Raw genomic sequence first — 13,932 nt, 5'->3', positions numbered from 1 at the left:
CCTGAGATGCTGGGGTGAGGACAGGGGGTTGTTTCCCTCAAAACACTTTCTGGTTTTTTCTTGGTTGTATTGTTCTTTAGTCTACATTTTATTTTTTTATAGATTCCACACCTTCCTGAGAGTAAGATTTCATCCTGTTTTTTGAATTTCTGGTAGTCAGAATTAATAAAAGCAAATATCCAAACGGGCTGAGGAAGTAATTTCCTAAACATCCTCACCAAACATGGTTAAAAACAACACAAATTCAGGCAGAGGACAAATATCATATGTTTGCACGTATAGGAGGATTAGGAGGAACTTAACTGAGGACCATGGGGGAGAAGAAGGAGGGAAATGGTGGGGGAAAGGGAGAGAAGGACAAATATCATATGTTTGCACGTATAGGAGGATTAGGAGGAACTTAACTGAGGACCATGGGGGAGAAGAAGGAGGGAAATGGTGGGGGAAAGGGAGAGAAGGACAAATATCATATGTTTGCACGTATAGGAGGATTAGGAGGAACTTAACTGAGGACCATGGGGGAGAAGAAGGAGGGAAATGGTGGGGGAAAGGGAGAGAAGGACAAATATCATATGTTTGCACGTATAGGAGGATTAGGAGGAACTTAACTGAGGACCATGGGGGAGAAGAAGGAGGGAAATGGTGGGGGAAAGGGAGAGAAGGACAAATATCATATGTTTGCACGTATAGGAGGATTAGGAGGAACTTAACTGAGGACCATGGGGGAGAAGAAGGAGGGAAATGGTGGGGGAAAGGGAGAGAAGCAAACCATGAGAGACTCTTGAATGCTGAGAACAAACTTAGGTCTGATGGTGGTGGGGGGGGGGGGGGGGATGGGCATGGAGGAGGGCACTTGTGGGGATGAGCACTGGGTGTTATATGGAAACCAACGTGACAATAAACTATTTGTAAGAAATAAATAAATATTTTAAACAAGTGTTAAAAAAAACACAAATTAAGAGTTCAGCTGGCACTGAGTTTTAGACTTTCAAACTCTAATTCATTACAAAAAAAAAAACATGAAATGACCAAAATTACTGGGGTGACATGAAGACCTGCAGAAGCTATTGTTCCAAGATTTATTTTTTTCTGGGAGATAAAATTTGCTTTTCCAGCTTCCTTCCCAAAGTCTTGACAAAATAATGACATGATTCAAGAGCATAAAGCTTGCAACTCAATTGAACCAATTTCTGTTTTGTAGACCTGATGTTAGATGGGACTGCTCTACATATTATAAAGGCTAGTGTCTCTGAGGTTAGAGCTATTGGTACAGTTTTATTTCCAAATTTTTAAGGGGGAAAATGCTTGTTTCAGCAAATTTCACTAATTTTGATTTTTAGTATACTGACCTTCTCTCATAACTAAAAATATTTTTTAAAATTTAAAGACAGAACCCACCAAAATAATAAAAACATCTATTCAATGGTGATGCCCCTTTCTGGTTAACATGACTGAAAAGAAAGCTGGCATTGTCAAGAGGTCCTAAGAAGGCATAAATGTTATTATCGGTTTCCAGGTGAGAATGGTAAGCAACCTTCCACATACCCTTTCTCCTTTTTCTTTTCTTTTTTTAATGTTTATTCAGTTTTTGAGTGAGCGAGAGAGAGACAGACAGACAGACAGAGTGGGGAAAGGGGAGAGAGAGAGAGAGAGGGAGACACAGAATCTGAAGCAGGCTCCAGGCTCTGAGCTATAAGCACAGAGCCCCACTCGGGGCTCAAACTGAGGAACTGCGAGATCATGACCTGAGCCAAAGTCAGACGCTTAGCCAAAAGAGCCACCCAGGTGCCCCTTTCTCCTTTTTCTGATTATAATGCTTTTAGATTCCATTTAGGAGTGTGTCTAATTCATTTTTCCAGCTTAGCAAGACCAGCCCCAAGTCATTTTCTATTTCCTCTCTTGCTGTGAGCAGAGGCACATCTCTGTAGAAGCTTGTTGGTCGCAGTGATTACCTCCTTGGCCTGAGCATATGCAGGTCCTGCTTTGTACAGCTAGGAGGAAGTCTGCTCTGCCAGAAACGGGCCCTAATAGAGTGGTAATAAACCAACAGGGGCGGTAACTTGGTAACAAAAGAGAACACCTCTGAAGCTTCAAACTTTCTAAAAAACAAATGCAGCAGGTATAAGACAGTCCTAATAAAAAGTTAAGACTTTCTGCTGACATTTTAAAAAATAGGATCCCAGGGGCACCTGGGTGGCTTAGTCGGTTAAGCGTCCGACTTTCGCTCAGGTCATGATCTCGCGGTTCGTGGGTTCGAGCCCCACCACGTCGGGCTCTGTGCTGACTGCCAGCTCAGAGCCTGGAGCCTGTTTCAGAGTCTGTGACTCTCTCTCTCTGACCCTCCCCTGCTCACGCTGTCTCTCTCTCTCTCTCTCCTAGAAATAAATAAAAAACATTAAAAAAAAAAATAGGAGCCCAGATAGGGGTGAGGGAGAGGGGAAGGGGGGTGATGGGCATGGGGGAGAGCACTTGTTGGGATGAGCACTGGGTGTTATATGGAAACCAACTTGACAATAAACTATTTAAGAAAAAAAAAAAAATAGGAGCCCAGTCTAGCACCCTTTGTCTACTGTTTAAACATCTTCATTGTTGAAATTAAAGGAAATTAGAGAATAAAGGTCTGTTCTATTAAGAAAGTAATTTAGATTACAATCCATTTCTTGATCTCATTATTCATTATACTTCCATTATACTTTCCAACTGGCATATTGGTCAATTTAATGCTAAACTTTTGCTCAAAAAATCATATGCACATTTTTTTTTAATTCACACTAAATTAACATTATCTTATTTTGTCTTCTATTTCTCCAAGACAGTTTTGAAAATAGCCTTTTTGTTATGTACCCAGGCCAGTAAAACCTACCTACTATCCAGGGTCATTCTAATCCCTTCCCAAAAACACCACTCTTGTATCCACAACACTGCTGTGGTTTCCAGTTTACTTTTTTTTCAGTTTTTGAAATCTTCAATAAATTGACACCAAGAGAAAAATACAAATACATCAAGTGATTATTAAACACACTTAAAATGATGTGATTTTTGTCTTTTTATTATGATTTATTTTTGTTACTCAACTCAAAAGAAGTCATAGGGGGCTGTATCTCATTTTTTATAAATAGGATAAAGATATGACTGCATTATTCCATCACAGACAATAAGAGCAATAAGTAGTGATGTCAAAAAATATCACCATTTGATCATTTTAAATTTCACATATATAAGTAAAGCAAACTATTAACTTAATGTACAGAGAGATCTCACCATCTTGCATGTAATAATTCAGTACTGCCCTGAAACAGAGTTCAGCACTACTTATACTTCCTGAAGAAACACACAGGTGGTTCAAAGAGGTAGCTTATCACCTAAAGCTTCTCTTTTTTTTTAATATTTTTTTTATTTATTTCTAGGAGACAGAGAGAGACAGCGTGAGCAGGGGAGGGTCAGAGAGAGAGGGCGTCATAGACTCTGAAACAGGCTCCAGGCTCTGAGCTGGCAGTCAGCACAGAGCGCGATGCGGGGCTCAAACCCACGAAACACGAGATCATGACCTAAGCGAAAGTCAGACGCTTAGCCGACTAAGCCACCCAGGCGCCCCCCCTAAAGCTTCTCTTTTAATACCCTCCTATTAATCCCCCCAATTAAAAAACACCAACCCACAAAAACATAAAAGTTATTTGTGTGTTTTGTGAACACCACTTCAGGAAATAACCCCAAACTTCTCGTTCCAATTGCATTTCCATTATTACAATGCTGATGGGCTTAGAGCTATTCACAGAGCTCCCAATTCTCCCTCCAGCCTGTGGGAGGGTTGTACTTCCTGCCCACCTGGCTGATGTTTGTCATGGGACTTACTTTGGCTAATGTAAGATGAGCACAAAGGATAAGTATCACTTCTCAGGAGAAGTTTTAAATTTGTTTTTAATGTTTATTTATTTTTGGGAGACAGAGCATGAGCAGGGGAGGGGCAGAGAGAGGAGACACAGAATCCGAAGCAGGCTCCACGCTCTGAGCTGTCAGCACAGAGCCCAAAGCAGGGCCTAAACTCCAGAACCACAATATCATGACCTGAGCCCAAGTCAGACGCTTAACCAACTGACCACCCAGGTGCCCCTCTCAGGAGAAGTTTCCAGTCTTCATTCTCTTTTATGTCTCGATGGAGCTTCTGTTAGTTTGTCGCCTCAGTTACCACACTGAACAGTGCCCCCCTGCCGTCAATCCCCAATGAACATGTAGCCTGAAGGAGAAACAAACTTCTGTGATATTAATCCACTGAGAGTTTAGATTTTTTTTTACTGCCACTTAACTTAGTGTATCCTAACACACTATCTAGTAAAGAAACATGAGTGTCCTACAGGAGACAGCCAAGTTAGCCATCAGCACTGCATGTTTATTCAAAATAACGTAAATCAACTACCCTACAAATCTCTAAAAAGCCATTATTCTTTCGATGCAAAATATAAGCCATGAGTATTTTAAAAGATGCATTGCTTTCCATTAAAAATAGCTATTTTTTATTATAGTGAGGTTTTGAGTGGTCATAAAGATTTGAAGTCGTAATTAACAGTAATAACATTTACACAGCACCCTAAAACAGTTTAAGTTCATGTTTTATGTTAAATTCATTGTAATTGAGGGAGGTCTGATTAGAAGTTTCTCAGTTTTAGTGTGCATGTTGTATAGGGAATAACATGGCAATCCCTGTGTCAACATGATTGCAATGCACTTTGAAAAATGGCAGAGTAAGTGAAAATATTAGACTTAAATGTTTAAAAGAAAATTAAAGACTATATCAAAGTGAGAAAATGGTTTTATTTTAGATGCTCAAATGCATTATCTGTAAGAAAAAAAATAACCGCATATTTGACTACTTGTCAGAATCCTAGAGAAATCATTTGGAAGTTAAAGAACATTAGCTCAAGGTCTCAGTATACACTCACAAGAGATGACAGCACTGCAAATCCCTGCTGAATGGTGTGGCTACATCTGGCCTCTCAGGAAAGGGAAATCATAAAGAAAGTCACCAAATGCTATCACCTATGAACCATTAGTGATGACAGTGTCATGAAGTAACTGAGCATTCCATGAAGCTGGACAAATGACACTTCTCAGATGGTTTGGGGCATGTAATTAATGAAGAAATGTGTGAACTTGAGGAAATATTAGGATACAGAGTCATCGATATTATTTAAAAATTCAGTAGAGGAAAGGGTCATATATTTTTTTGGCAAACAGTAGTCCTATATAAGTGTATATGTATGTGTGAAAGAGAGAGAGAAAGAAAGTATGCAAGCACACGTTCTTCTACATAACAACAGACCATTATTGGACAAGTATTTATTGAGGACTTATTGTGTTAAAGTTTCTAGGCTTGGCAGCATAGACAATACAAAGATATTTGAAAAGCACCCCATGGTCTCAAAAACTTTACAGCCTGGGCCATGTCAAACAGTCTAAGTCTTAGAAGCATAATAAATATCTGTGAAAGCACTTTGCAACCAAGCTTATGCTCTCATTATTGTAGATTTAATAAATACTTAGTTGAATCAATAAATACTGGCTGAGAATGAATTCCATATATAAATATATTTTTCATACATAAACTTCAATTCTGAAAGCTTGCCATTCTTCATTTGGGATACTGACAAAGCCCCCTGCAATAAAGGGTCTCTCTAATTCATAACATGATTAATTTGTTACAGAAATATTGTGAAAATTTTATAATAATCATGATAGTGCAATTTAAAGTATTAACTGAGGTGCCTGGCAGGCTCAGGCAGTGGAATATGCAACTCTTGATCTCGGGATTATGAGTTTGAGCCCCATGCTAGGTGTAGAGATCACTTAAAAATCAAATCTTAAAAAAAAAAATAAAACAAAATAAGTTATTAACCAATGCCTGATATAATAGAAAAGTGAATAGTTGAGTTAAAATTTCCAAGAGGAAAAAAGGAGTTAAGGGAATCATAGTTCTAAGCAAAAACATAAAAATAAAACATCTTACAAGGTTTCGAGTCAGCTCACTTTACTATTAACTTGAAACAGTGACAACAAATATTTGATAGTTTAGTCTCTAACTCATATAGTCTTTCTATATCTAAAAGTACAATTAGGAAGTCAACATTTATGAAGTCTCAACCATATAACAGATGGCACGTATACATGTATATTTATTTATTTATTATCCCATTTATTCCTTACCCCAGCCTTATGAAAATTGAAACACACTATGAAGATGTTTTAGGTTGCAGATAATTAATACACAAACCTAATCAAACTGGCATAAAGTTTTATTATCTCATGTATCAAGAAGGCTTCATTGGTTAATTCTGTTTTTCATCAATGTCCTCAAAAACCTAGATTTTGTTCAAATTTTCTTTGAACCATACCTAGTATATCAACTTTGTCTTCATGGTTTCAGAGGACATTCCTGTTATCTGCTGTTTCAATAAGGCACAAAAACTTCCAACAGAGGGGCGCCTGGGTGGCTCAGTTGGATAAGTGTCTAACTTTGGCTTAGGTCATAATCTCACCCTTGTAGGTATGAGCCCCGCATCGGGCTCTGTGCTGGCAGCTCAGAGCCTGGAGCCTGCTTCAGATTCTGTGTCTCCCTCTCTCTCTGCTCCTCCCCCACTCACACTCTTGTCTCTCTTCCTCTCTCAAAAATAAAATTAAAAAAAATTTTTGTTTAACTTCCAAAAGAAAAGGCAGAAAGGTAACTCTATGTTCTTTTGCCAGCAAGAAAATCTCTCTGAAAAGCCTTGCAGTTCACTGCTCCTCCCTCTCCCCCATATCTCATTGGCTGCTGGATTATATGCCCCTCCCCATACCTTTCAATGGCAAAGTGGTGGGTTCAGATGGCTATGAATTAGCAGGTGTCCAGGGCCTCCTCTCTGAGCACACGGCCACAGAGCAAACAGTGAACATAACTCATTTGAAATTATAAATCAGCCAACTAGCCACAAGTTGGACATGGAAGGTAGGAAACTAGGAAACGAGGAATGTCTGCAATAGAATATTCTTTTTCATCCACAGTTAACTCTATTACTCACAGATTCCTTATTTGCAATTTTCCTACTCACTAAAATTTATTTGTAACCCCTAAATCAATACTTATACACTTCTGTGGCCATTCACAGAATCTGTGGAGCAGTGAAAATTTTGAGTAACCCAACATGACCCCATCCCCAGCTGAGGTCAAACAAGGTGATGTTCTACCTTCTCATTTTAGCTCTCACACTGTAAACAGGTATTCTTTTCATAGTCTATTTAGTGCCATGATTTTTGCAGTTTGTGCTATGTTGGTTATTTCACTACACTAAACGGCCTCCAAGAATAGTGCTGAAATGCTGTCTAGTGTCTAGTGCAAGAAGGCTGTGATGTGTCACATAGAGAAAATACGTGTGTTATTTAAATAAGCTTTCTTTAAGCATGAGCTGTAATGCTGCTGGCCAGGAGTTCAATGTTAATCAATAAATAATATGTATTAAGGAAGCTGTCTTTTCTTTTCTTTTTTTCTTTTAATTTAAGAGAGAGAGAGAGAGAGAGAGAGAGAGAATGCAAATGGGAGGGAGTGACAGAGGGGGAGAGAGAAGGAGAGAGAGAATCTTAAGCAAGCTCCATGCTCAGCATGGAGCCTGACACAAGGTTCAGTCCCATGACCCTGATATTATGACTTGAGCAAAACTCAAAAGTCAGACACTCAACCACCTGAGCCACCCAAGCATCCATTTAAGTAAGTTGTCTTTAAGTAAAAATACACATAAAATTAGATTATATATTGATATACTGATGAAAATATATGGCCAGAGGTTCACAGGAACCTAACCCTGTATTTCCTCTGTGAACAATGGTTCAGTATACACTAATTCAGTGTATGAATAGAACTTCCAGAATAGAACTGACCAGGTAATGAAACTAAGATATAGCTAGGCCAGGTCCCACAGTCAGCCATAAATAGCAGGCTAGACCTTGAATCCAAATCATATCAACACTGTTAAGGACTACGGAATTTATCAATGACAAGACATTGAAAGGTTATAAGTAGGAAGAACCATGAATAGAAGTGTATTTCTAGAGCATCATTCTAGATACAATCTAGAGAATAAACCTGAAGAAGACTGAATTCAGGGAGATCAGATCAGTGGGCTATTGCAATAATCCAGGCAAGAAGTGATGATGAGGGATGAGTGAGGTAGGAAGCCATGGATAAGGGTTCTGAGTCAACAGAAAAAAGAACCCCACATGATGTATAGACTGGCTCACCAAGAGAGGATGTAAGAGTAATAGAGTGAAAAAAGAACAATGAAGTTTATGAGGGAAAATGGTGAAGAACAGAAATAAAAAGAGAAGGATCCAACTTCAAAATATTGCTGGGTACAAGCTAAGCTTGGCCCAATTTCAGATTCTCATCTGAAAATCTTAGCAAAAACCTAGTTCACAGCCTCTATTAATATTAGGGCATTAAATTTTAATAAGTGGAAAATGGAATTCATAAGGCTTCTCAGTTTCATCCAATAGGGAGTTGACCAGTCATTTGTGATTTTACACATCTCCTGGTAGAAACAGAGTTACAAATACAGACTTGAGCATTGGGATACATCATGTAAATGTGTGACTCTCCCTGGAGGACTTTCTGTCCCCAAAGTAATGATTGAATTACAATTGAGTTATAAATATGATAGTCCCATCTGTGATCAACATCAAATTTTCCTGATGTAGTGTTTAAAGTAAAATTTATCCCAAACCCCCAGAAGCCTTCAAAACTATCACAAATTTGAATGCAGGTAAGTGAAATGAGAATCATGCTTCTTAATTTTTACTATCACGTCACATTTCAGTTGGAACATTATGGAATTTGAAATTTTATCCAGTCTCCATGGCATTATAGGAAAGAAGAGAAGGGAGAAAAAGAGAAATGGCTATGCTAGAAAATGGTGAACTTCAGAATGTTAGAACATGGTAAGTTCTTTTGCATATCACATATTGATGTCCAGTGCATTGGCATTCCTAGTTCTTTTTTTTAAGTTTCTTTATTTATTTTTGAGAAAGAGAACAAGCAGGAGAAGCAGAGAGAGAAAGAGAGACTCCCAACGAGGGTCTGCACTGTCAGCCCAGAGCCTGACACAGGCCTCGAACTCACGAACCATGAGATCATGACCTGAGCTGAAACCAAGAGTCAGACACTTAACCGACTAAGCCACCCAAATGCCCTAGCATTCCTAGTTCTTATGAGATGTGACTAATCTTAATTATCTCATAATAAGAATACTGTACTGTGCTTACAATATCCAAATAATTAATGCTAATATATAGCCACAGGCAAACCTTTCCATGCTGTGCATTTGAACCAGGTGCTAGATGTTTTACATAAATTATAAGCACACACTTGTATAGCCCACTGTACTATGATCCATTAAAATAAGAGGTCTTCAAAACTCTTAATCTTTCAACGAGTTCATTAAAAACTTTCAGATCTACTTAGTTAAAAAGATGATCAATAAAATTAGAAATAAAGGAATTAGCTTAGAATATTTTCCAATGTTGAAATTTTTAGAGGTATACAGCAAACATTATTCAATTTGATTCCTCCACTGACTATTCTGCAAATGATTTGTGCCAAGTGCCCCATAACTAGAATGATATCTTTCATATTATATTTGTCAATGTAAACACTAGCTGCTATAACAGATAAGCCCCAACTTCTCTGTGGCTTAACACAATAAGTTTATTTTTCACAGCAGAATTAGTGAGGTTGGTGAATTAGTGTTCTTGGTCGGGCAGTCTTACAGAGGCCACTCACTCCTATCCTTCTCCCAACTTTCCTTAGGACCCTGCCTCTTCTAGGTACCAGGAGCTCTCTTCATTCAGCTGATGGATACTGAGACTATGGCCATGATTCAACTGTTTCTTAGTCACACTGGTCTGGAATTCACTTCTCTTACATTTTGTTGATAACTACTCACACAGCAAAGGAGCTAAAGATAAAGGAGGGCAAAGGAACTAAAAAACACAGTTGCTTGCTGGACAGCCACACTGCCCAGCATCATTCTACACTGGGCAGGGTCCACAAACTGTTCAATTAGGTGTCTCTGTCACACGTATCATTTGCATTTTTTTGTCAATATCTTCTGCCTTTAAAGATCTAAAATTGGTGGAGCACCTGGGTGGTTGATTCAGTTAAGCATCCAACTCTTGATTTCAGTTCAGGTCATGATCTCACAGTCCAGGAGTTTGAGTCCCGCATCTGCACTGTCAGTGCAGAGTGTACTTGGGATTCTCTCTCTCCCCCATCCCTATTCTCTCTCTCTTCCCCTACCCTATTCGTGCATGCATGCTCTCTCTCTTTTTCTCTCTCTCTCAAAATAAATAAACGTAAAAAAAATCTAAAATTGGTTTTAGTGGGAGTCAAATCATCATACACAATTCCATATGCAAAGAATCTTCTTTGTTATAGAACACAAATATTTGTTATGTCTCTTCTATAATACTCTTATATACTTCTATAATATAAAGTAGACTTAATTGCATCTAGATGTTTATACCAAATAGAGCTAATATAAAGAATAATTTAAAATTGGGATGAGAAAAATTTCAGGATATACAGAGTATTCACTCCATTCTTTACTCCCCTTGTAAGTTTTAGGTCTATGATGAAAACTGTTTCCGCATTTTCTAAAACAAAAAAGCATAGAAATGTTGGGTACTGCTGGAAGAGTCTTTGATCCATCACAGCCCACATCTTTTAGACTGAGGTACAGAAGGATAATGGCCTTGTTTACTTACATTTTTTTTCAGATCTTAACCAAATTGCTAACTGAGATTCATATTGGCATACCCAGGCTCCACTGTTCAAAACATCACCTTTTGCTCTAAGTACAACTTTAAGCAGTTGTGAAATCTAAATCTTAGCTTTTTTGTTCACCTTAAACACAAGGTTACATATGAATGACATATCAACGAGATAGGAAAAATTTAAATAAATCTAATTTTTCCCCACTGCTACAGAAATTACTCGGGAGTCAAGGAAAGTGGTTTTACTTTGATTTCAAATAAATGGAACAGTAATATAAGACTTGTGTGAACTATAAATTTAAGAATTATCCTGAAATAATCCTAAAGATGTTTTAAGAAAAGAAAAAAAGTCCCATTTATGATGAGACAAAGAACTCATAGGGGCATAAGAAAAAGGAAATAACATGACTTTGGGCTCAAAAGAAATTATGCTGAACTTCAGCGAAGGGATCAGAATAGAAGAAATTATACAAAAATATTGATGACCAGACTGCCATGATTAATACTGTTCTTACTCCTGAAAGCCAATTAACTCACACAATAATTCTTTTAAAAGCATGGTAATGATGCAGTGAAGTAAGAGGATGTTTCTTATGAGTACTTTAATAGACAGCTGGTAGAGGACATCGGGTAAGGATTAAAGAGCAACTCAATATTGATGGACAGACAACATAAAGTGAACAGAATATGAGACAAAACATTTTCATCCTTGCATGGAGGTTTATCTGTAGTTCAAGTGGAACTCAGATTTACCAGAAAACAGGGGTCAGCCTTAAACTATAATTTTGCCGCTTTCACATTGTCCTGAAATTATTTCAAGCCTTAATTACAAAATCTAGAAGAAGAAATTTCTGTAGAATAATGAAGTTCTTCCTCCCTATCTGCAATTGTTAATGGGACCACACCATACCTCCGTATAGTCCCCATCTAGCACATAGCATGCATTGAATGGGATACATTCAGGTTAGAAATTACATTTATCAGATATCAAGATAATATTTCTTTAACAGCACCATTTGTCATGCATTTGTTTTTAATTTAGAATGAGTTTAAATTAATTTTGTCTTAAAATTTTCATGCCACTTTCTGGGATGTTTGAAGCTACCCTGGAGGGCAATAAAACCAAAGCTGGGAATCACAGCTTCAGTCTTTAGAGAGAAAGAAGTAATTTCCATAATTCCAAAATCATTTCATTAGTGGGTATATATGGTCTGAATTTCCAAATCTAGGGAACTGACCATATGCTCCCTCTCCTCTGAAAAAAAAAATAGTGGCAAATTGCCACCATCCAACATGGAAAGAATTGAAGGTATTAATAACAAGGAGTTATAAATATAAATATAAGGACACGTCATTATGCATATTACTTAACATAAATGTATGGTCTCTATGTTAATTACAAAGCTTTCTTACTCCTAAAGTTATAGAGTAATGGATCCTATCTTAGTTACCAATAGGTCAGTCAAAAGGAAATGACTGAGAAAGAAAAATGCATTGCAAAATAGTTACTATGATCTATTGAAAAGAGTTGCTCCACAATATAGCCGCATTACCTGTGATTTTTATTTTGTGGATTGTTAATAGGACATCAGGTTCCAGTGGTGGCAATATTCACTGGGGACTGGATTCACTCCCTAGGTTCAAATTAACAGCACAGCCTTACAGATTTCTAGAGAAAGATGTATAATGCTGTCAAAAGCACAGCATATTGTTAAATCATGTGTTAAAATAAGATCCAGCAGTCACAGTAAAAAAAATTTTTTACCTGTAACTGTGCAATGGAAATATTATTTCTAAAAAATACATATTGTTTTCCAAAACAAAATATGCTCTCTATTTAACATTTTTATATTAACCTATTTTAAAAGCATTCTTGCATGGAATTCATGGAATTCAAAGCAACTTCCACACCTGATCTGAAAGCATATGACATCCCTGGGAGTTCAGGAAGGTAAAATTATATTCTTTTTACTATTTTATAGAGAAAGAGGCAGTTAGCAGATAGATTATGTGGGTTATCCGAAGTCACAACGTAGAAAAGTGGCAGACACAAGAATCAAACTTCTAACGACCAATTCTGTCAAAGAAAGGGGCTGTCGAGTGTACATGTGGTCTGATGCACACTTTTACCTTTCTACAGGTCTAAAACATGCTTGGCCCAGGCAAATAGAGCCCTAATTCATTCTTACATTTGCAAGGTAATAAGCCTAAAATGAATTAAAAGGCATATCATGCCATGGCCTTGGGAAAAAACATCCTCTCTCATTGCCATTACAGAGAGAGATGAAATCATATCAAAGTAAGCTAGACAGTTAAAAGGGAATAGGAAATAAAAAGGAAGTGGCCAAGCGGTGCTGGTGGCAGCTGTCTGAAAGGGAACATCAGCAGGATCAAATAACAGAACTTTCTTAGTTGATTCTTGAAAGCACAAACTAAAAAAAAAAAAGGAAGAAAGAAAGAAAAAAGGAAAAGAAATTTAAATTTAAAAAATCATACACGCACCATTATATTGAGTCTAAATACACATCCACACACACTCAGTTCAGTTTTAGAAGGTGTAATGGTGAGCCTCTCACAGGCATGCACACCAAGTTAAGCACCAAAATTAAATGTCTTTGAAGTCAGTGTAGACAGTCACTTGCATGGCCTCGCTTGAGATGAACTGAGAACTCACAGCCCTTCATGCCTGGCATGGGGCCTGAAATCTCCAGGAAAGCCATTTCTGAGGATTCCCGGCTCAAATGCAAATATGTGACAAGGGAGGAATAACTTTAATCTAGATTTTCCCATTAATACAATAGTTTGTATCTGGGAAAGAATCAGGTATGGTAAAAACACTGGAGGGAAAAAGGAAAAAGGTCCTAAGAAATTTATCGCACCTGGAAAAGGAAAGCCTACCACTGGGAAGCTCAGCAAATTGCTCTATTCGGTTGAAAGACTATCAATTGATGAAGCTTAAAGAACAGCCTGCTAGGTGGCAGAATGACAAATTCTAAAGATCTCAAAGGCTCCAATGCAGCATGTTAAATAGTTGGTCTAACTGTAGACAATTGGTTATGTTGTTTAAATCTTTCAGTTCCTCCTTCCCTTCCATGGACCCTGATGAGGCCATTATACATCTGGATCCTGCCTACCTTCCGG

Source organism: Hyaena hyaena, unplaced genomic scaffold, assembly GCF_003009895.1.
Source record: "Hyaena hyaena isolate Hyena2069 unplaced genomic scaffold, ASM300989v1 scaffold_577, whole genome shotgun sequence".
In the NCBI taxonomy this organism is placed as follows: Eukaryota; Metazoa; Chordata; class Mammalia; order Carnivora; family Hyaenidae; genus Hyaena; species Hyaena hyaena.
The sequence above is the reverse complement of the archived record's forward strand: the minus strand, read 5'-3'. Positions refer to the sequence as shown.